The sequence below is a fragment of the Schistocerca americana genome, chromosome 6 (assembly GCF_021461395.2).
Source record: "Schistocerca americana isolate TAMUIC-IGC-003095 chromosome 6, iqSchAmer2.1, whole genome shotgun sequence".
NCBI lineage: Eukaryota > Metazoa > Arthropoda > Insecta > Orthoptera > Acrididae > Schistocerca > Schistocerca americana.
This window is the reverse complement of record NC_060124.1, coordinates 78,021,630-78,033,632: the sequence shown is the minus strand read 5'-3', so window position 1 is coordinate 78,033,632 and position 12,003 is coordinate 78,021,630. Positions and strand designations below refer to the sequence as shown.

The 12,003-nt window shown below is 46.0% G+C and overlaps 1 protein-coding gene across 1 annotated transcript in view; it reads right to left on the bottom strand.

Annotated features, from left to right (window-relative positions):
• LOC124619519 (agrin) overlaps positions 1–12,003 on the bottom strand; it is a 311,708-nt gene that overhangs the window by 256,432 nt on the left and 43,273 nt on the right. The window lies entirely within an intron of this gene.

Sequence of the window (12,003 nt, the reverse complement as noted above, 5' to 3'; positions counted from 1 at the left end):
TCCACGGTTAGAGCCTCCAGGCCATACGATCATTTCATTTTTTCATTGTCTTTTAAAATCAAATACGTATGGAAGTTTTTTATAACCAGAATAAAGCACCTGATTGCTCTGTACCGTACGAAGTAGATGTTTGCAGAGTGAGTAGCAGAAATAAGTGATGCGGTGATGGTGACGGGAATGGAATTGGCTTACAGTCGTGTGGCAGAGAGGGTGACACGGAACAGGGCTCGGGATGGTTAGGACAGAGGGTAGGCCACCATTATAGACTGAGGAGGTGCCTGGAAAGGTGACTGGTAAGGGATTGTCTGAAAGCGGCACCTTGCGGGCGCACTGTGTCGATACTGGGCTGCTTGAGGGGGTGGCAAACCAGGGAGCCGAGTTTTGCAATGTACAGGACGTATAGGCCCATTCATTGTGGTGGGGTGTCACAGGTGGAGAGGGATTTGGTGCGTTGCTAAAGAACTCGAGTAGAGGTGGACGCAGCGACGGTTCATCCCTCGAGGAAGCAGCTTAATAAATCCTCGTTCGACCGATACTTGAATATTGTCTGTTGTTTGGTTCTTCAACCGTATAAGACTGACAGAGGAAATAAGACCATAAGTTCGTTTGGGAAGTGAGAAAGCGTCACGGTGATGTTCTCCCGATTCCATACCAGAGCCTGCAAGACAGACGCTCTGCACCACGTTGTGATTAGGTGTCACTACCCCGAGAGCGTACGTTCCAAGAAGAGTCAAGTGATGTGTTAATTCTTCCCACGTATATTTCGCGAAAAGAACAACAAGACAAATTTAGAAGTGTTCAGTCTTGTATGGAGGCTTAACAAGAATCTTTCTTGGTACGCAACACTGGTGATTGGAATCAGAAAGAACAGAGGGGGTGGGACAATGGAATATAAAATACGCTATGCCGAGTACTTATAGTTTCAGGAGCAGCTCATGGCATTCACGGATTTGGAAGAGCTGATAGAAAATGGTTGAGTGGATATCCAACAGTCGTCGGTGTAGGGGAGGATGAGTAGGATCAAGACTCCACTATGTGATCAAAAGTATCCGGACACCTGGCTAAAAATGACTTACAAGGTGGTGGTGCCCTCCATCGCTAATACTGGAATTCAATATAGCCTTGGTGACAGCTTCCACTCTCCTAGGCATACGTTCAATCAGGTGCTGGAAGGTTTGTTGGGGAATGGCAGTCCATTCCTCATGGAGTGCTGCGGTGAGGAGAGGTATCAACGACGGTCGGTGAGGCCTGGCACGAAGTCAGCGTTCCACAACATCCCGAACGTGTTCTATAGGATCCTGGTCAGGACTCTGTGCAGGTCAGTCGATTACAGGGATGTTAGTGTGTAACCACTCCGCCACACGCCGTGCATTCTGAACAGGTGCTCGATCGTGTTGAAAGATGCAATCCCCATCGCCGTGCTCTTCAACGTTGGAAAGCTAGAAGGAGCTTAAAAAACCAATGTAGGCCTGTACTGTGATAGTGCCACGCAAAACATCAAGGGGTGCAAGCCCCCTCCATGAAAAACAGGACCACATCGTAACACCATCGCCTCCGAATGGCACTACTCACGCTGGCAGATGACTTTCACCGGGCATTCGACATACCCACACCCTGCCATGGTATCGCCACATTGTGTACCATGATTCGTCACTCTACACAACGTGTTTACACTGTTCAATCGTCCAATGTTTACGTAACTTAGCCAAGCGAAGCGTCGTTTGGCATTTACCGGTGTGATCTGTGGCTTATGAGTAGCCGCTTGACCATCACCTCCCGCCTAACTTTCATAGAACTTGCAGTGGATCCTGATGCAGTTTGAAATTCCTGTGTGATGGTCTAAATAGATGTCTGCCTATTACACATTACGAGCCCTCTTCAACTGCCGGCGGTTTCGGTCAGTCAACAGACTAGGTCAGCCTGTATGTTTTTGTGCTGTTCGTGTCCCTTTACATTTCCACTTCACCATCACATTGGAAAAAGTGGACGTAGGGATGTCTGGGAGTGTGGAAATCTCGCCTACAGACGTATGACACAAGTGTCACTCAATCACCTGACCACGTTCGATGTCCTTGACTTCCGCGGAGCGCCCCCATCTGCTTCCGCACTTTTTCTAATGACTACTGAGGTCGCTGATATTGCGTACCTGGCTGTAGTATACAGAGAAGTTGCAGCATTAGAAAATTGCAGCGAAATGCAGGAAGATCTGCAGCGGATAGGTACTTGGTGTAGGGTGTGGCAACTGACCCTTAACATAGACAAATGTAATGTAATCCGTATACATAGAAAGAAGGATCCATTATTGTTTGATTATATGATAGCGGAACAAACACTGGTAGAAGTTACTTCTGTAAAGTATCTGGGAGTATGCGTGCGGATCGAGGTGAAGTGGAATGATCATATAAAATTAATTGTTGGTAAGGCGGGTGCCAGGTTGAGACTCATTGGGAGAGTCCTTAGAAAATGTAGTCCATCAACAAAGGAGGTGGCTTACAAAACACTCGTTCGACCTATACTTGAGTATTGCTCATCAGTGTGGGATCCGTACCAAGTCGGGTTGACAGAGGAGATAGAGAAGATCCAAAGAAGAGCGCCGCGTTTCGTCACAGGGTTATTTGGTAAGTGTGATAGCGTTACGGAGATGTTTAACAAACTCAAGTGGCAGACTCTGAAAGAGAGGCGCTCTGCATCGCGGTGTAGCTTGCTGTCCAGGTTTCGAGAGGGTGCGTTTCTGGATGAGGTATCGAATATATTGCTTCCCCCTACATCTACCTGCCGAAGAGATCACGAATGTAAAATTAGAGAGATTCGAGCGCGCACGGAGGCTTTCCGGCAGTCGTTCTTACCTCGAACCATACGCGACTGGAACAGGAAAGGGAGGTAATGACAGTGGCACGTAAAGTGCCCTCCGCCACACACCGTTGGATGGCTTGTGGAGTATAAATGTAGATGTAGATGTAGATGTAAGTGGCAACACAATGTACCTAGTATGTTAAACGTATGTTTTTGGGGGTGTCCGGACACTTTTGATCACATAGTGTACGTAGGTGTCGAGCACAGTGCAGCGATGCAACACTATGTCCTGCTGCAAGCACTTTCGCTTTGTTCCGGGCTTTGCGCTGGTCATTCCACTGGGTTCTAATGCCACAGTCAGTGAGGACCCCGTGCCTTCAGCCAGGTGACAGCCCGGCGTGACCTTGTCCGCCCCTCTAGTCTAAGCGACGGCGCCTGACCCGCGATGACCCGCGCAGCCGCCAGCCGCAGCTGATCCATTGTCTGGACACAGCTGCAGTTACAGCTGCAGGTGGCGGCCCGTTACACGCGCCCTTCTCCTGCGTTCCGGCCGCGCCCTCACGACAACATTCCTTTAATAATGGGCAGTATCCTGAACGATTAAAGTACTCAGAAGTAAAGCCGCTTTATAGAAGGGGGAAAGAGATAATGTAGACTATTTTATACCTATTTCTATGCCGGCCGAAGTGGCCGTGCGGTGAAAGGCGCTGCAGTCTGAAACCGCAAGACCGCTACGGTCGCAGGTTCGAATCCTGCCTCGGGCATTGATGTTTGTGATGTCCTTAGGTTAGTTAGGTTTAACTAGTTCTAAGTTCTAGGGGACTAATGACCTCAGCAGTTGAGTCCCATAGTGCTCAGAGCCATTTGAACCATTTGAACCTATTTCTATGTCATCAATATTAGCTAAATTTATTGAAAAGACTGTGTATGTAAGGATAATTGATCATTTCATTTCAAAAAAATTGCTGTCAGATGTACAGTTTTGCTTTGGAAGTGGTTTAACAACTGAAAATACTGTATACTCTTTTCTCTGTGAGGTACAGGGTGGATTACACTGAGATTTTCGTACGTTAGGCATCTTGTTTCATTGAACTAAGGCGTCTGAATGTGTTGATCACAAAATATTTCTGCATAAGTTGGACCATTATGGAATACGGAGAGTAGCTTCAAATTGTTTCACCTCTTAGAGCAGAAGGTCATTCTCCACAGTAATGAGAACGGCTATGATGTGGGGTCCGAGTGGGGCACGGTTCAATGTGGGGTGCCGCAGGGATCAGTGCTAGGGGCCATTCTTGTTTCTTATCTATATAAATGATACGTCTTCTTGCATTACAGATAATTCTAAAATATTTCTGTTTTCTGATGACACTAGCTTGGTAGTGAAGGATGTTGAGTGCAACGCTGGAGCTGTTTCAAATAGTCCAGTTCAATACATAAGTCCATGGTGAACTCAAATATTTACGTTTTTAAAAGCACAGTGTTCGAACAAATATATATAAATACGTAATGAACTTACAATATTTACGTGTCTAAAGGCACAGTTTTCGAACAGATATATATAAAGACATAATGAACTCACAATATTTAGGTCTTTAAAAGCACAGTTTTCGAAAAATATATATATCATTAGTGGCAAAAGAGCAATAGTGCCCCACAAAAATAAAGGTAAACTGGGTGAACAGCATGAAGAAAAAGACTGGAATATAAAAATGTGCTTATGTTTTGGAAATGAAGTGGTACTGCGACCTCCAGAGAAGATGAGAGGAAACGCAGATGGCAACAAACTGTAAGTAATTACTTATTTACACAAAAATACGACGTGAACTATTTGATAATTTGAAAATAACACATATCAAAACAAAACTTTATCGTTCTATATCATATTGAAGATGCCTTAGAGTAAAAAAACGCCAAACGCGTCTGGGATAAATAAATTACATTGCAGCAAGAAAAGGCGGTTTTATTTGCAAAACAAATATTTCTGTGCTTGCTGAGGAGGATGGCCACGCAAAGAAACTTGTTCATCATCCGATAATTTGGGTACGTCGCTTAGTAACTGGCCATAGTGGAAAATACCATTTCTACTTTTCTCAGTTACTAAGTAACTTACACATATTATCTGATGATGGTTTAGTGTGCACTCAAATATGCTCATGGTATCAATTGTGTGACCATACGCTGTAATATGTAATTTAACTTTTTCGTTGACAAGACTGTCACTGAGTACCCCTACAGAAGCAAGGTTGGTCCCCCTCCCCGCCCCCACCCCCCAACCCATTTTTCGTGCCTTTATCGGAAAACGACCATTTTGTTGTCAAGAATACCATACGGACAACTTCGCGTCGAGTGCTCCCACTCCTCAGAGACAGAGTGGCTATTTTGGTGGAGACAAGTAAGTGTAAGAAGACTGTAGGTGGTATTCCCGAAGTTGGTGGTTGTCTACACGCCACGTTGTTTTACGACAACAGCGTGTAGGACCGCCTGAAGTCCACAGTCAGGTGAAGCGGGCAGACGTGGGTGGTGCTAGGAGCTGCGGTTACGACATTTTTGGCGTCACCTCTAGCTGTCAGCAGCAGGAGCCCACGCCGTGCCAGGCGCTGTGCCACAGGAAAACACTTTAGCAGCTCCGCGTCTTCTGCGAGTCGACTAGCACCAAACGCTTCGGGTGCCCATTTCCATACAATAGCGCCTGGACTGGTGATGTTCCTTGGCAACCGTGTGGTGCTATTTCGTGAGGCAGGCCCCGTGTTGTACATGGACGCCTTGTCCACGACAGAAAGCTCGGGTTGAGGCAGTGAATAATAAATACACACGCAGCATAAATGAACCGGAAACCACATCGTCACGGGATGGAAAAGCCACACGACAGGTACTCGCGAACAAGACAGCCGATCTGACCACAGGGTATGAGTTTCGTAATTTTTCTGATGCGCGTACAACTCCTACACTTTCTTAGATATCTGCTGTACAGAGCATGCCGAAGGGTATGTCGTACCAGTAGTGTCGAAGCCCTGTCCTCTTCCATTCGGGCATCCGTATGCCCTGTACCAGCCCAAAACCGTCTCATCTCATTCTCCTGGTCCTTATAGATGTATGGTGCTGGTAGCAGCAGAATGGTCGCACTGTCATTCTGAATCCGTGACTCTATAGATTTACTCAACTGAGCTTCGTGACAACGATGTCGCCTTCTTCCGTCGATCTTCGTTACTAAGCGACTCTTCCGGAACCCGCTACAAGTTGCAGGTTGTCTATCCAATGGCTCTCAAGAGCAACAAAAAATTAATTTTCAATGTTTCAAATAATTATTCGCAGAATTCAAAATTCTCATTAAGAGGTATAATATTGTGTTAGAAGATTAACACGATAATTATTACAGACGGCGCGAAAATACTCGGACTATATTCAAATCAAATGGATGTAAGCACTATGGGACTTAACATCTGAGGCCATCAGTCCCCTAGACTTAGACCTACTTAAACCTAACTAACCTAAGGACATCACACACATCTATGACCGAGGTAGGATTCGAACCTGCGACCGTAGCAGCAGCAGCACTGTTCCGGGCTGAAGCGCCTAGAAATCTTTCAGCACAAAAATAAAGTGAGTATACCCGAAAGAGTGCAGTTCTCGTTAGGTAAACGTCTTTGCGTGTATCAGTAAAATACCGAGTGATCAAAAAGTCAGTATAAATTTGAAAACTTAATAAACCACGGAATAATGTAGATAGAGAGGTAAAAATTGACACACATGCTTGGAATGACATGGGGTTTTATTAGAACCAAAATGCAGGGTGGCGCTTCACCCCATATTGCTAGATGTGTGAGAGATCTTTTGCGCGCGTCGTTTGATGACGATCGTGTGCTCAGTCGCCACTTTCGTCATGCTTGGCCTCCCAGGTCCCCAGACCTCAGTCCGTGCGATTATTGGCTTTGGGGTTACCTGAAGTCGCAAGTGTATCGTGATCGACCGACATCTCTAGGGATGCTGAAAGACAACATCCGACGCCAATGTGTCACCATAACTCCGGACATGCTTTACAGTGCTGTTCACAACATTATTCCTCGACTACAGCTATTGTTGAGGAATAATGGTGGCCATATTGAGCATTTCCTGTAAAGAACATCATCTTTGCTTTGTCTTACTTTGTCATGCTAATTATTGCTATTCTGATCAGATGAAGCACCATCTGTCGGACATTTTTTGAACTTTTGTATTTTTTTGGTTGTAATAAAACCCCATGTCATTCCAAGCATGTGTATCAATTTGTACCTCTCTATCTACATTATTCCGTGATTTATTCAGTTTTCAAATTTATTCTGACTTTTTGATCACCCGGTATATTGTAGCATACACAAACACACACACAAACACACAAACACACACACACACACACACACACACACACACACACACACAAACACACACACACACACACACACACACACACACACACACACACACACACACACACACTTACCGGGTGTCTAGGATCTTTCGGCAGATATTTGCAATTTCGTTTGTGTACTGTGTAGCTTGAGCCAGCGCAAACAGTTACTGCTCGCCAAGTCGTTCATGTGACGCCCAGAGTCAACAGAGAGCGTCGGTTTCTTTCTCACTAAAAAGAAACCGATAAAGCACTCTCAAATTAGAACTAATGCGATATTGGTTTTGTCGATGTATGTATTAACAGCGACAGTAAAACACGGGGACTAACCAGTACTCCAACAGCGACTCAGTAGCGCTGCACGCTTGGTGGTAGCAGTCACCGTGGGCCAGTGCTGGTTATTCTTCGAGTCTTACTGTTCCTCTTAATACATGTCGATAAAGATAGTGTCGCAGTACTCTAATTTGAGACTCTAATTTGAACACGTAAAGCACCGGTTTAAAAATCATTTTGTTTGTAACTGGAAACGAACCGACGTTTTCGGTCGACCCTGGGGGTCTCATGAATGACATAATGAGTACTATTTGTTTGGTATGACTCCAGCTACACATTGGAAAAACGAAATTGCGAACATCTATTGAAACGCCAGAGGAAATGCGCTTGATGTCTCTAAGGAGAGAACTCTATAAACCTTATCTGTAAAATCGCGTGAAGCTCTCAGAGTGAACGTACCTTAGCAAGAAATTTAACAATGATGATAAAGACAATAAATGCAGAGACGGAAGTCCTGTACAAATATATAGAAGCGCACTTGTGTAGGGAAGGGAAAGATGCAGGTGCCTGAGGGAGACAGCCAAAGGTCTGTAGAATGAAATAACGTCTACTACATGAAACGCGCACTCCGTAATTGCTGCAAAAACGCCCAGATAAGATTCGTGCGCTGCAGTAGGTACGTAAATTAGCCTAATAAGAGGAAGAAAGACGAGCGGCGACGAACGTGCGGAAGAAACTACGAGTCCAGAGGCGGTCATTACAAGAAACCGAGGCCATTATCGCAGCGAGGCGGCCGCCTGTAAGTAGCTTCTATAAATTCTTTGCCTGCCAGGGACGGCAGCGCTGGCGTTTTAATTACTGTAATGTAATGGCTGCTGCTTTTTCGCCCGGCAGGTAGACAGCCGTGCCTAGGCGTCTGCCCCGTGAGTCACCTGCGCCGGCCACCAATAGCCGCAACGTGTCTGCGCTGCGGATCGGTCGCCACACTGGTCGGCCGCTGCTTGCTTCTGCGCATGAGCCGCTCCTCAGCTCAGCGCGCCGGTGGGTTCTCCTCTACGTAGGGCGGTACCCGTCAAGAGTCGCAGCAGTGCGATGACAAATAAAATACACTACTGGCCATTAAAATTGCTACACGACGAAGATGACGTACTACAGACGCGAAATTTAACCGACAGGAAGAAGAAGCTGTCATATGCAAATGATGAGCTTTTCAGAGCATTCACACATGGCTGGCGCCGGTGGCGATACCTACAACGTGCTGACATGAGGAACGTTTCCAACCGATTTCTCAAACACAAACAGCAGTTGACCGGCGTTGCCTGGTGAAACGTTGTTGTGATGCCTCGTGTAAGGAGGAAAAATGCGTACCATCACGTTTCCGACTTTGATAAAGGTCGGATTGTAGCCTATCGCGATTGCGGTTTATAGTATCGCGACATTGCTGCTCGCGTTGGTCGAGATTCAATGGCTGTTAGCAGAATATGGAATCGGTGGGTTCAGGGGGGTAATACAGAACGCCGTGCTGGATCCTAACGGCCTCGTATCACTAGCAGTCGAGACGACAGGCATCTTATTCGCATGGCTGTAACGGATCGTGCAGCCACGTCTCGATCCCTCAGTCAACCGATGGCGACGTTTGCAAGACATTAACATTCTGCACGAACAGTTCGACGACGTTTGCAGCAGCATAGACTGTCAGCTCGGAGACCATGGCTGCGGTTACCGTTGACGCTGCGTCACAGACAGGAGCGCCTGCGATGGTGTACTCAACGACGAACGTGGGTGCACGAATGGCAAAACGTAATTTTTTCGGATTAATCCAGGTTCTGTTTACAGCATTATGATGGTCGCATCCGTGTTTGGTGACATCGCGGTAAAAGCACATTGGAAGCGTGTATTCGTCATCGCCATACTGGCGTATCACCCGGCGTGATGGTATGGGGTACCATTGGTTACACGTCTCCGTCACCTCAGTGACGGCATTTTGAACAGTGGACGTTACATTTCAGATGTGTTACGACCCGGGGCTCTACTCTTCATTCGATCCCTGCGAAACCCTACATTTCAGCAGGATAATGCACTACCGCATGTTACAGGTCCTGTACGGGCCTTTCTGGATTCAGAAAATTTTCGACTGCTGCCCTGGCCAGCACATTCTCCAGATCTCTCACCAATTGAAAACGTCTGGTCAATGGTGGCCGAGCAACTGGCTCGTCAGAATACGCCAGTGACTACTCTTGATAAACTGTGCTATGGTGTTGAAGCTGCATGGGCAGCTGTACCTGTACACGCCATCCAAGCTCTGTTTGACTCAATGCCGAGGCGTAACAAGGCCGTTATTACGGCCAGAGGAGGTTGTTCACGGTACTGATTTCTCAAGATCTATGCACCCAAATTGCGTGAAAATGTAATCACATGTCAGTTCAAGTATAATATATCTGTCCAATGAATACCCGTTTATCATCTGTATGTCTTCTTGGTGTAGCAATTTTAATGGCCAGTGGTTTAAAATGAGATAAAACAAAACGACGCACCACAAAGAATTACCCGAAAGGGACAGAAATCGGGATATCTTATGTATATGTACAGACAAACAAATTATTACAATTTCAGAAAAAGTGGATTATTTAAGACAAAGAGCATCACAAATTGAGCAAGTCGGTAACACTTTGATCGAACTTTTACCAGTATGCAAGTAGTTATTCGGCTTGGCATTTATTGATAGAGTTGTTAAAGGTACTCCTAAGGGATGTCGCACAAAATTCTGTCCAACTGGCGCGTTACATCGTTAGAATCTCGAGCTGGTTGGAGCGCCCTGGCCATAATGCTCCAAACGTTTTCAATGGAGGAAGGATCCGGCGATGGTGCTGACCGAGGTAATGTTTGGCAAGCACGAAGAGAAGCAGTAGAAACTCTCGCCGAGTGTGATCGGAGATTATTCTGCCGAAATGTAAACCCAGGATGGCTTGCCATGAAGGGCTACAGAACGGGGTGTAGAATATTGCCGACTAACCGTTGTGCTGTGAGGGTCCCGCTGATGACAAATCAAAGGCATCCTGCTGTGAAATGAAGTGGCAACCCAGACCATGGCTCCTGGTTGTCGGGCCATATGACAGGCGACAGTCCGTTTGGAATCTAACCGCTTTCCGGGACGTCTCCAGACATCTTCGCTGGGGCTCATTTCGAAGCGGGAGTTATCACTGAAGACAATTCTACTCCAGGCAATGAGATTCCAGTCCGAAGACGCGCCCTTCATGTCAGGCCAGCCTGGACTTACATTTCAGCAAGATGATGCCCGTCAGCACACGGCGAAAGTTTCTACTCCTTGTATTCCTGCTTGCCAAACCCTATTTTGGCCAGCAAAGACGACGGATCTCTCCCCAGTTCAGAACAATCGGAGCAGTATGGGCAGCGCCCTCCAACCAGCTTGGGATTTTGACGACCAGACGTGCCAGCTGGACAGAATATGGCACGATATCCCGAGCAGAATATCCGACAACTGTATCAATCAATGTCAAGCCGAATAACTGCCTGCATAATGGCCAGAGATGGAACAACGCGTTATTGACTAGCTCAATTTAAGAAGCACTTCCTCTCGAATAAATCAAGCAATTGTTCTGAATTCGTAATCATCGTCACATCTACAGATTTAGCCGGCCGCGGTGGCCGAGCGATTCTAGGCGCTTCAGTCCGGAACCGCGCGACTGCTACGGTCGCAGGTTGGAATCCTGCCTCGGGCATGGGTGTGTGTGATGTCCTTAGGTTAGTCAGGTTTAAGTAGTTCTAAGTTTTAGGGGACTGATGACCTCAGATGTTAAGTCCCATAGTGCTCAGAGCCATTTGAACCACTTTTGTACCGATTTCTGCCCCATTCGGATAATTTCTTCGCAGTGCGTCGTTCTTTTTTGCCTTAGAGTTTATTTTGCGTTCTGGCTTAATTTTGGCCGGAGCTCTTCGACTCTAAGCAAAGGGAGCACAGCTCACACTTAGGACCAAAACGTGATGTACTGTACCACTAAACGCACATCTACACCGTAGATGCATCAATATACCTCCCTCTCCCATTCCCCGATGGCACGTGCCCGGAATAACGTGAGTACACTTCTAACCATCGTTACGCAGAAGGGAGCAAACATCTAGCTTTTGAAATTGTAGGGTTGTTGAAGTTTTAAAATGTTTTGATTTCTGGTTTCGTCCAATTATGACATTTATCATCATATTCAGTTTTATTTTCATTCCAGTCAGTGATGACAAAATTGTCGTCAGATTCGGCGATACGAAGATAATTTTTTTTGTATCTCCTCACAACGTCACTTTGGCTTGATTATACCACTAAAACCCTGGTTCTTTAAAAGATCGAACTCCCACATATAAAACAGCTTCAAATTTATGATTAATTTGCAAATGAGTTAGTGTGTTAAATATTTGACGTTAAGCAAATAGACATGAAAAATTTTAGAAAGTGTTTGAAATTACGTTAAAAGTTTGTTCGAAGTCTCATTCTCAAATAATGATCTGGGTAAATTTGTGCGCCATGAGTTACGCCGCCACAC